Source organism: Nicotiana attenuata, chromosome 2 (genome assembly GCF_001879085.1).
Source record: "Nicotiana attenuata strain UT chromosome 2, NIATTr2, whole genome shotgun sequence".
Classification (NCBI taxonomy): Eukaryota; Viridiplantae; Streptophyta; class Magnoliopsida; order Solanales; family Solanaceae; genus Nicotiana; species Nicotiana attenuata.
The window spans coordinates 82,775,799-82,788,472 of record NC_031990.1 but is presented as its reverse complement, the minus strand read 5'-3'; positions in this window follow the sequence as shown (position 1 = coordinate 82,788,472).

Below are 12,674 nucleotides of genomic sequence, written 5' to 3'. Positions count from 1 at the left end.
GACTTGATACCTCTTGCAGAAGTCGATCACGATTGGATCGACGGGACCAAATGTTAAGGGGTAAGTGTAAACACTTAGGAACCCCTCCACATGAGTGGTGATGCTCTCCTCGGGTGCGGGGATCTGTACCACGACCTCATCACCCCAGCCAGAATCTCTCTTCATGACCTCGAGGTGTTTCTCCGTTATCGAACAAATATACCTCGATACATGCTCACATCGGCCTAGGATCACAGGGGATTTTAAACTTTGAAGTCTTTCTTAATGACACAGGGGCCGGGAATAATCTCGTGAAGGGCCAGCGCTTTATCGCCGGCCGGCGAGGAAGAGGAGGAAGCTTTCTCCTTTTGAGGAACTGTTTTAGAGGTTCTCGCCATTGATTTAGGTTAAAAGAAGCGGAAAGAGGCGGAGTTTGATATTTTTTGGCGCTAAGAGGGCAAAAGTAGCAGGTGGCGAGAGAGAGAGATGAAGAGGGGGAAAGGTATCAGAGAAGTTAGAAGGTGGTTTAAAGATGGAAGTAAAGTTCTCAATTCGAATAAGGGGCCTTGTATTTATAGGTGAACGGCGACGGTTCGGCGGTGCTAGTGGCCGACCGCCACTGGCAAGCATTTAATATTTTGGGAAAGCGAACTGACGGGATGTTTCGTTCACCTCGGCGCATACGTTACGGGGATGACATCATCATCAGGGGCTCCAGAAAATCGAGGCTCAAATCGTTTCTTATCATCTTATTCTAAGAAACGCGGGGACTATCTGTACACGGTCGAAACCAGGTATTCCTGATTTCGTAGGCTCGGGGATTTGCTTCGAGAAAAAGCTCAAAGCGGACCTGGATCGAGCTCAATGGCGGAGTATAGAACTTGAAGACCGAAGTGCTCGATGAAGGCCAAGGCCGAATATAACCAACCTCGAGATAATACCATTATGGTTTATTAACAGAAAGAGCGAGAATCCCGCAATGGTCCGAAGATCCCGGCGTAAATTCTGGAACAGATTTGTACTTGGCGGTTAGACGGCTGTATAATATGATTCCCTACTATAATTAGAAGTGTACCTTATTTAGGATTTCCCTACTATATAAAGGGGATCCTAATCATTTGTAACAGATGAATCATTGACAAGAGAATATACATACATCGCTTTCTTGCTTACTGTTCACCTGAGTTGCCTTGTAATTTATTATTCTCGCTAGGGGTGTTTGTCGGTCGGTACAGTACGGTATTTAGACATTTCAGTTCAGTACTTTCGGTATTTGGTTTCTTAAAATGCTATACCAATACCGTACCTAATTAAATTCGGTATGGTTCGGTTTTTCTACTTTCGATTTCGGTTTATTCGGTTCGGTAATTTCGGTTTATTCGATTTGAATACTAACTAGTGCATAGAGTCATACACTATATTATTCTTAATTAAAGTACTCAAAAGTACAAAACTAAAAACTTTTGTTGACAAAAGTTTTATCCATAACCAGCAAATATCAACTTAGAGAGAGAAAATTACACATAAAGGAATAAATTTGATCATTAGAAATGTCTTGTTACTTGTTTATAGTTAATTGATGAACTTAGAGAATAAAGGAAAGTAAAATTTTAGGTTTTTTATATTTATATTATAATTAATAATATGTGTTTTATTTAATATAATATATATTTCGGTACGGTATCGGTATTTCGGTATTTTATTTTAAAATACCAAATACCATACCTAATACCAATATTTTGTTAAAACTTAAACCAAATACCATACCGAATACCAAAATATCGAATACCAAATACCAAAATATTCGGTTTCGATACAGTAATTCGGTATTTACCAAATTATGCACAGTCCTAATTCTCGCTGACCCATCTCGAGGCTGCCATAATCGAGGTCGAGACTTGCTTGCACACTGGTTTGATTTGCTTTACTTCTTCAATTTATATATTCAACTCCTTGTTTATCAATTAGTATTGGATTAAATCACATATCTTTACAACCACAGTATAAGTTTAATTGTTACTCAGATTTTAGGATAAACAAATCCTATTAAAGAACTTTGTTGATCAATAAAAAGAGAATGAAATAAACAAATATGATTTGATCTTACTTTACAGAACGATGAATAATTATTATTCTAGTTATACACACATAAATTCTATTTCTTAATTCTAAGCTAATTGAGATATGAATCCCTACTTATCCATTTTGCTCTATTTACACTTTTTTCATGCCAATATTTGATATTCGAGATTGCGTTTGAAGTTATTTCATGTTAATTGAAAAATTTGTAAACATTCAAAAGGACTCCTAGCATCAGTGGGCTTTAATATTAGGATTGAATCATCACTAAAATCTCAAACCCAACTACTCGTCGTTGTTTATTTAGTAGGCGTTTGGACATAAAAATCATAATTTCTTTTAAAAAGGTAGTATTTGGAGTTAAGTTGAAAAATGGTATTGGAAATTTAAAATTATGTTGGGACATGCATTTTAATTGAAAAAAATATTGTAGTTTTGTGAGTGTAAAAAAAAAATCTAAATTTTTTGAAAAAAGTGGTTTGAAAAACTCATTTTGGAAAATCTCCAAAAACTTGCAAATTTTAATAGAAAAACACATAAAAAAATAAAAAATAAAAATAAAAAATCTATGGACAAACGGGTCCTTAATTTTTTTTTCTTCCATCATGTACTATTTTTTCGCACTTCAGGTACTTAGAATGATTTAGTAACTTGTAAGTATTAGAAAGTTTTCTTTTATGTGATTTTAGGTCTAATTCCTATTTTAAAACGTTCACTTATTATCATTTTACATTGAGAATCACTGCACTTGAAATTATGTAGGATATAACTTAATCATTTCATACGACCTCCTCTTACTTTATCCTCTATATGTTATTATACTTATATAGGATGTGATTATTTTATATATTGTCTAATCGTGAATAACTATACGTCCATATTAATCAACGTTTCGATTTACACCTCTCTTGCTTACATTCACTCCCATATAACGATATTGGTCTAAAAACTTTCTTTTTACTTTGATAAATTATTCATTTTATCATATAACACTCCAAGAGCACTATTTTATTTTCAATCGTCCTATGTTAATTGTATGTGTTAAATCATCATCGATTGTAATATTATCTCAGAACATAGAGAATAAATTATCTGCATATAGGAATCATAATTTCGTATAATGCGTATATTATATCTTACTTCTACTTATCTAAATCGTATATATATTGTAATATTTGATTGTAAACACTAGTTAAGGTGACTGACGAATTTTTTCTTGCAGAATCAGATGTGCAGGAACTATGATTTGAGTCATTGGTCGCCGAAAACCTCACAAAGTGAATGAATATTTAAGTTTTAGACAATAAGCATCAACATAATTTTTTGAACACGTTATCAGAAAGATACATCCAACTGGTAGTAGAAGTTCTGGTCATGAAGGAAGCATATGAGGACGAGCTTTCCGATCAAGTAAAGGATCAATTAAATCGCAGCATCGACAAACCTAAAGAAACTATGAACAATCCTCCCACCAACAAGGTAAGCTTTCGTGACACTCTCTCCCCTCCATCACCCCCAATCAACCACACCCTAGAAATAGATTTTTTGGAAAAACTAACACTTATGAGAATCTCAATCCATCAAAACACCCCTTTTTCATACCTAATACCTATATCCACAAATGATAAAATAAGGCCATAACGTCCTTGGCAACAAACCATTATTATCAAACTCCTAGGAAGAAATGTCCTACACCAACCTTAAAACTAAACTATGCGCACTATGGCAGCTTGACGAAACCCTACAACTCATAGATCTAGGTTATGATTTCTACCTTATCAAATTCCAAAAGATAGAAAACTTTAATAAAATATACCAAAATGGACCTTGGTTCTAGGGTCTCAATACCTCTCCATACGCCAATGGAACCTAAATTCAACCCAGCTCTAGTGTTTAACCAAAAAACTGAATATTTGGTTAAAGCTAGAATTTAAGAGAGAAATCGGGTTACTGATAATCAAGAAATGAGAGACTTCAAGAACAACAATAAAGCAATGAATAAGTATATATTTCAGTATAATCGCAATGATATTTCGTGTCCTACATATGTTGTGACTTTCTCCTTTTATAGTTAATTCTAAGAGAAAGTGTAATGCCTTTTGTCTTAATGAGGCAATTACGAGCAATAAATGACATTAAAAGAAACGTTACTCAATCATTCCTATTAAATACAAATTCTCTAACGTATTTGGCATTTAATGTTGAATTTGGACTCTTTTACGCTATCAGATTCATGTCTTCAATTCCTTCTGATCTTCGAGCTTTAAATGGCTCGAACAGGTACGAGTCTCGTTTCATCTGAATAATAGCTCGTGCCTTTAAGTATCTTCTCTCCCGCATCTGTTGTTGCTCGTGCCTTCTAACTGATTACCACGTTTTGACTATTTGACCGGTCTACGTGTCATGACACGTCATCTTCAATATTTAAATTCAATTTTTTTCCAATACAGATAGTCCCCCCCACTTTCCATTTATTTATCAATTAAATATTTGGGGAGTTGATCTTCATTAAAAAGGGAATTTTTGCCATAATCAATGCTATGATAGTACTAACTCTTCAGTTGTCTTTTCTATTTAATGCATTGCTTACGTGTCACCTTCTCATTAGCTCTGCAATTCTGCAGCCTTTTTTCAAGGCTTCTTCAACTCCACTATTCACGAAGTGATAGTTGCCTTTATTGTAGGCTTTCCATCATTACACTTCTTAGTCTTTGACGGTCGCTTTTATATATAAACTTAACCCTTCTTCCACAAATTTTTACCTAATATTTCACTATTTACTCCTATTCACTTCTTCCTTTGTTCACATCTTTCTCTGTTCACATCTTTCTACCATGTCATCTTCAAATCCCAACCCTAGAAGAGTCCCAATTCTTTTGACAATTTCCCCAATGCCCCTGTGAGACACAGAAGAGGTAGAGGAGATAGGCTTCGTGGCCTAGGATCCATTCGTGGTGGTACCTCTGGTTCCATCACTCCTTCTTCTAGCTCTGGCACTATTTCTAGAGGTTCTTTCACTAATAGATCTTCTTCTAAAGGCAAAGAATCTTCTGAGTCTATTCAAGAACCTTTGGTCGAAGAAATATGCCAACCGACTTATCTTTCGAGCATGATAAAGAATCCCTTCGTGACCAAGTAATTAAGTTCGAGAGAGCTGACACCTATCCTTCTTTAATTACTGAACCCTTAATTTCCACTGTTCGAAAAGATTGTCGTTGGAGAGATGAACTTCATATAGTTATTCCTAACCCAAACCAGAGAATATCTTCTTATAGGATTGATTTTTCCTCTATTATACTTATCCCTTTACTTTGGGATTTATTCCTGCTATTGACTCAGTCATACTCGATTTTTGTCGTTTTTTCAAAATTTGTTTGGCTCAAGTTGGCCCTCTCGTATGGAGAGCAGTAGCTTGTTTAAGGTATGTGTCGGTAAAGGCTGATGTTGATTTTACCTTCTCTCATCTAATTCATCTTTACCACCCCAAGCTATTCTGCAATGGTGTTTTTACCCTAACTGCAAAAGGTAAAAGGGTTTTGGTAAGCCCTGAAGATGATAAAGATCGAGGCTGGTACACCCGTTATGTTGCGGTACCCACGGTTGATTTGGTGGGTGAATCAAATATTCCTTTTCCTGAGAAATGGAACCTTGCACGTAAGTATTTCTTCCTTACCTTATCTGTTTCTTTATTTTTATTTCAACTCCTTTTCTAATTACATTCTTTTTTTGCTTTTTTGTAACAACCATGGGAGATGTGGAACCCGTTCCTTATTTCCGTGGTTGGGTAGATGCTATTTTGAAGGCCGTGCCTATGGAGGCACGAACCTGGAAATCTATTTCTAACAAACATGGTTGGAAAGTAAAAACTCACGGTATGCGTCCCTTATTGTTTCCCGTACGTTAAATTCTTTCCCCTCTTTTAACTTCTTATCCTTCTTTTTGTCAGGATTTGCTATTCGAGGAATGTCAGCTGAAGTAGCTATTGCCCTTCGAGCCTCTTTTGGCACTCTTCTTTCTTTGGAGAGAGCACAAGCTACATTGTCAAAGAGGAAAGTTGTTGAATAGGATTCAGAGGATGACGAAGATGAAGACACCTCTTTGATAGTTAGACCTAGAGCCAGGAGACGCATCATTTCCGAAGATGAAGCTGAAATTTCTCCTGCCCGTGCCTCCTCTCCAATTAATATTGTTTCCGATGATGAAACCATTCCCAGGGACACCATTGAATCCACTCAACGTCTCTTCGCTGACGGTTTCGAAAGTGGTGAACTAGGTCCGGTTTTAGATGAAGTTCCTCTTTCCTCTTCCATTCTTATTCCTTCTATTCCTCCTTTGGTTTCAAGTACATCTTTTCCCATTTTATCTGTTCCTACTTCTTTGCCAATTTCTGCTCCCTTACCTACTTCGACTCCTGTTATTTTCACCTCTTCTACCGTTCCTCCTTCTATAGCTCCCCCTTCCTCTGTTCAGCATGCAGATGAGGGTTCCAGTAGCAGAAGTTTGGCTATGAGGAGTGTAACACTTGAGGTTCCTACTAATAATAGCCTTTTAAGGAAGTCTGGTGGAGCAGATGTCTGGCTTAAGCCTTTAATTGGAGACATTGAGAAGAAGAAGATGGACAGTCACAGTTGCTTAACTTTGATGAATGACATAGTTCATTCTATGTTGAAGGTATTCTTCCTTTACTTTCTAATAAGTTTTTTTTTTATCTCTAGATTCTTATTTTCATGAGTTGTCTTTGTAGGCCAACCTTATTGGCACGGAATTGATGGGAAGAATTTCCCTTTTAGTAAAGAAGGACCGTGAGTCTGATAAGACTATTCTCGAGGCTGAGAGGGTAGCTAAGGAAGCCCAGCTGGAAGCAACTAATTGGAAGGAACAGTTTAAAAATGCTCAAGAAACGATAAAAGAATTGCAAGAAAGCAACCGTAACCTGGAGCAGCAAAAGCGGACTCTGACATCTGAATTAGCGAAAGCCAAGGCTTCTTCTAGTAAAGCCGAGAAGGATAAGGAGCGCCTTGAGTGTCCTTTTCAGAGCAATTATCAAAGTCAAGTGAAGAAATTAGAGAACTTAAGGCACTCTTGAACAAGAAAGAAGAGTATGCAGGAGAGTTAGTACAAAACTTGACTCAAGCTCAAGCTGATTTGAAGATCTCCTCTGATAAGGTTCGTGCCTTAGAGAGTTCTCATGCCTCCCTTGAAGCTACCCTTGATTCCACTTTAGCTGAAAATCAAGTGTTAAAGAATGATCTTGCTATGCGGGAAAGGGATTATGAACTTCTTGAGGAGAAATTTAACATAGAGGTGAGTTGGACTTTTCTAAACTCTCGTCGTGATGCTTTGACTGAGGCCGGTCAAGAAAACTTTGATTTAGAATCGGAATTGGCCAAGGTTTTGAAAACCATTGAGATGACCCAACAACCACTTGACTTTTCTTCTCCGGCAGATGAAGCTCCCGTGGCTGAAGAACCTTTAAATGAAGAAGCCGCTGCTGTGGCAGTTGAAGTTGAAAATGTTGCAATTCCAGCTCCCGAGGGTGAAACTTCTATGAATCAGTTTGAGGAAGCTGAAGCTTCCGTGACTCTTGCTCCCCTCGATGAATCTAACATTTCAATCCCAGCTGAAACCGTTTCTGTTGTTGTTTCTTCAGAAGTTGCCATTCCTGAAAGTGAAGCTGATATCACAACTTCTGATGTTCCAGCCCCTTAGTGACCAGTTTATGCTTTCAAACTTTATTTTTATTTGCTTTGTTGATTGGTGGGTTTATCCTTTGGTCAGTTTTTAGGGATTTTTTAGAAAAAAGTCCCCAGTTATCATAATGGGGCACTTGTATAAAATTATTTTTTTTTTGTTGACTAAGTTTTTACTTAGTCTTTTTAACTATATCAAGAAGTTTATTAGTTCTTCAATATGTTCTATTCTTGCCTTTTTCTTATCTATTTAAGACTTATAGAATAGTTTAGCATTTTTAAACTTTGAAAATGCTTTATGATTCTTCTCATGACTTATTAACATGAGGCTTATAAAAGAGGGCCCTTTTATATATATCGACACTTAATGAAGAAGACGTCTCAACTTCATAATGGTGTTACAATATGATGAAAGAAATAGGAACACACATGTTTTGTTTGGAATAACTTTGACAAGTTTTTGAATATTACATGTATTAAAATACATCTATAACTTTCTCGTAACTGTTTTTCTTGTAACAGATTTTTGCAAAATAAATATAATTCAAACAAGGTTTTTCCTAATAAGCCGTTTCAATATATAGCCATGACCCTATCTTCATGTATTAGGAAGGGTTTGAGAGGTGACTCCATTGTTCTCATGAGTTTGAACACTATGATGAATGTTTTGTATCTTCATCTGTTTTGATGGGAAAGAACACAATGATGAATGCTGAGGTTCCGTAACTTCTGCTCGACACTTGTCTCTTTGTTTTTCGATTTTCGTTTACATATCTGTTTTCCCGCACGTATCTGTGTACAATATGCATTCCCCCAAGTGTTTGAGCGGTGAAGTATGAAGCCTCGAGCACTTGGTAGTGTCCTTCACCTGGTCCTTTTCCTGAAAAGGAAATACATACGAGACTCGGAGGTACGATTATAGATGAAGACTACTTAACCCGTGTATACTTCTATCAGAATAATTGTAACCCTGGGCCAGGAATTTTAGTTTATTCCATTTTGCCTTACAGATGGTGACTCATCATTTAGTACGGGTTAGCTTTTGCCTATCATCTAAAATCGTTAGTAAAATTTTAACAATTCAAAAACTAATGTAATTTAACATGGTGATACCTGACCGTGGGTTTTGCCTTTAGAAGTAGTATCTCTTCAAATGAACTGCATTCCAATGTGAAGGAAGCACCTTCCCGTCCGTTGTTTCTAACTCGTATGCTCCTTTTCCTGCAATGTCTCGAACTCTGTAGGGTCCTTCCCAGGTTGGACTTAGTTTACCCGCGTTGGCTGCCTTTGTAGATTGAAAAACCTTTTTAAGCACGAAGTCCCCAATTTTGAAGTATCGCAGTCGTGCTTTCCTGTTGTAATATCGTTCGATCACTTGCTTTTGTGCTGCCATTCTTATTAATGCGACTTCTCTCTTGCCTTCCAGTAGATCCAAATTGACCCGCATCTCTTCATCATTAGACTCTTGTGTTGCTTGTGAGAATCTTGTACTCGGTTCTCCTATTTCAACTGGGATTAATGCTTCAGCTCCATAAACTAAAGAGAAAGGAGTTTCACCTGTGCTCGTCTTTGCTGTCGTGTGATATGCCCATAAAACTCCGGGTAACACTTCAGGCCAATTACCCTTTGATTCTTCTAAACGTTTCTTCAAATTTTTGATTATGACTTTGTTCGTTGATTCTGCTTGCCCATTGCCTACTGGGTGATAAGGTGTAGATGTGATTCTCTTAATTTGCCAGCTCTCAAAAAACTCAGTGACTTGAGCTCCGATAAATTGAGGGCCATTGTCGCATACAATCTCCTTTGGTACACCAAATCGGCAGATGATATTACGCCAAATAAAGTCTTTGACCTCCTTTTCTCGTATCTGTTTAAATGCTCCTGCCTCTACCCATTTAGTGAAGTAATCAGTAAGCACGAGCAAAAATTTTACCTGTCCTTTTGCTTGTGGTAATGGACCCACGATATCCATTCCCCACTTCATGAATGGCCATGGTGATATGACCGGATGTAACAACTCCGCAGGTCTATGCATGTTGTTACCGTACCTTTGACATTTATCACATTTAGCTACAAAACTTTCCGCTTCTTCCTCCATTTTAGGCCAGTAATATCCTGCTCTAATCAATGTTCTAACCAGTGATCTTCCTCCTGCGTGATTCCCGCAATGCCCCTCATGTATTTCCCTCATTACATACTCCGTTTGAGAAGGTCCGAGGCATCTTGCTAATGGACCACCGAACATCTTACGATAAAGATTCCCTTGTTTTAAACAGTAACAAGCAGCCTTTTTTCGAAGTGCATGTGCTTGCTTTTTGTCATTAGGGACGGTACCATACTGTAAAAAAGCAACAATTTCGTTTCTCCAATCCCAAGTTAAATTATTAAAATTTACCTCACTCTTATCTGGATCGAGAACTGAGTGAAATAAATGTATAACTGCAGCATTTGCATCTTTTGCTACATCAGNAGAACGAGGATTCTCCAATGTATTGTTATTAGGCGTAGGTGTGGGTGGTGCAACAGGTAATCGACTAACTAGAGCTTGAAGAGCTTTGCTAACCCGTGCATCAATTACTTTTTGTAAAGCGTCATCTGCTCCTTCAAAATATTCAGATTGCTCTTGTTCAACAGCACGAGATTCAGGAGTAGGAGTGCCTTCACGAGATTGACGTGGTGAATTTTGAGGGGAAGGAACCACGTTAATGTTTTGTAAATCACCTTGATTTTGATGGATTTGATTTTCATGGTTTCCCAAGGTATTTTCACTGTTATTGTTGTTGTTGCTGTTTGACATGATGATAACAACAGATAAAATGTAACTTAAAAAGAATAGATTATCAGATTCCCGGTAACGGAACCAATTTGTTTAACCAAAAAACTGAATATTTGGTTAAAGCTAGAATTTAAGAGAGAAATCGGGTTACTGATAATCAAGAAATGAGAGACTTTGAGAACAACAATAAAGCAATGAATAAGTATATATTTCAGTATAATCGCAATGATATTTCGTGTCCTACAGATGTTGAGACCTTCTCCTTTTATAGTTAATTCTAAGAGAAAGTGTAATGCCTTTGTCTTAATGAGGCAATTACGAGCAATAAATGACATTAAAAGAAACGTTACTCAATCATTCCTATTAAATACAAATTCTCTAACGTATTTGGCATTTAATGTTGGATTTGGACCCTTTTACGCTATCAGATTCATGTCTTCAATTCCTTCTGATCTTCGAGCTTTAAATGACTCGAACAGGTACGAGTCTCGTTTCATCTGAATAATAGCTCGTGCCTTTAAGTATCTTCTCTCCCGCATCTGTTGTTGCTCGTGCCTTCTAACTGATTACCACGCTTTGACTATTTGACCGCTCCACGTGTCATGACACGTCATCTTCAATATTTAAATTCAGTTTTTTTCCAATACAATCGTGCCACAATATAGACCCTGGTTCGAGTCCCAGATGGTATATTTTTTAATTGCATAATTAAAAATACCGACCGAATTCGGTAGAAAAATACCTACCGACTTCGGTCGGTTTTTTCGGCAGATTTTTTCTTTTTGGGTCGTTTTGCGAAATTTAATTTACCGACCGAAATCGATCGAAAATTGCGACCGTCTTCGGTTGCTATTTTTTACAGGCGAACACATTTTCGACTGAATAAAGTCGGTCGGAAGTCGGTTTGTTTTTTCAGATTTCTGATCGATTTCGGTCAGTATTTTTGGACGATTTTAGGCAGTTTTCTTATAGTGTATGTAAATGAAAACAATTTATTATATTTATATGTATATACATTACAAAGGAACTTCGTTGATAAACATAGGCCTTGGTTAAAAGCAGTAGTTGAGATCACAACACGTCTAGAAGGGTACGTGGGTCATATCATAAAACTCGCCCAAAGTTTGATTGGGATAAAATAAATTAATTCAACTATCGGGCTACAACCCAAACTCGCCTCAACTGCATGATCCAAACTTCATTCTTCTTTATGTTGCTTTTTGGAAGGAAATTATTGAAAAGTAATGTTGTATTGGGTGATACCCTTTTTTTTTTGCTTGAGCCCGACCGGGTTGGATCCGGTCCGGAGCAAGTCGGGGCCATCGAACCCGACCTGGATGCAAGGTAGAACGACGGCCACGTCTACAACCGAGGTCGAGTCATTTCGAGACCGTTACAGAGCTCGAAAGGAATCACCACCGGATGGAGAAACACACAAGGTCGGAAGCCGGGCTCGTAACGGATAACCAAGCGTCGCCGGATATCTCGCCCAAACATGATTTTCTCAACCACTTCAGGCCATTAAGGCGTAATTACAGGGATCCACGATGTAATCAATTTACCTACCTTATTTTTACCCTTAATCAGAATGTATAAATGGGTATCTCTCTAAATTCTTGTGGATCATGAAGCACAATTGTTCTAAGCAATATTATATTCTGCGATTATTTACTTTAACAGCAATTGTTGAGTCTTTTATCTTTATTTTCCTTAACCTAAAAACCTTTTGTATCTTTTAGTTCACGGATCCTTAAAACCCCATATAAATTCAATTGTTATCCGGATTCGAGGGTAAACAGTTTGGCGCCCACCGTGGGGCTAAGGATATTGGTGAGCTCTTTGATACTCTTTCTTGACGCATCACAATACACTGGTTCTTTGCAAAAGAGTCCATCTTACATTCAAATTACCAACTCATAGAATGGCACAATCAATTAACAACGAACTTGAACAGCAGATGGGAAACAATGGAATGCCCGGGCTCGAAAACCCGATAGATGCCGGTTCCCGGATGGCGCTCAACACTGATCAGGCCTCCGGATCATCGCATAGCGTCCAGGGAGAGGACGATTCGAGGGCCCAGGCAGTCGGCGAAGAGACTATCAACCTTAAAATGATTTTTGACATGCTGCAAGCCCAGCAATCGGCTA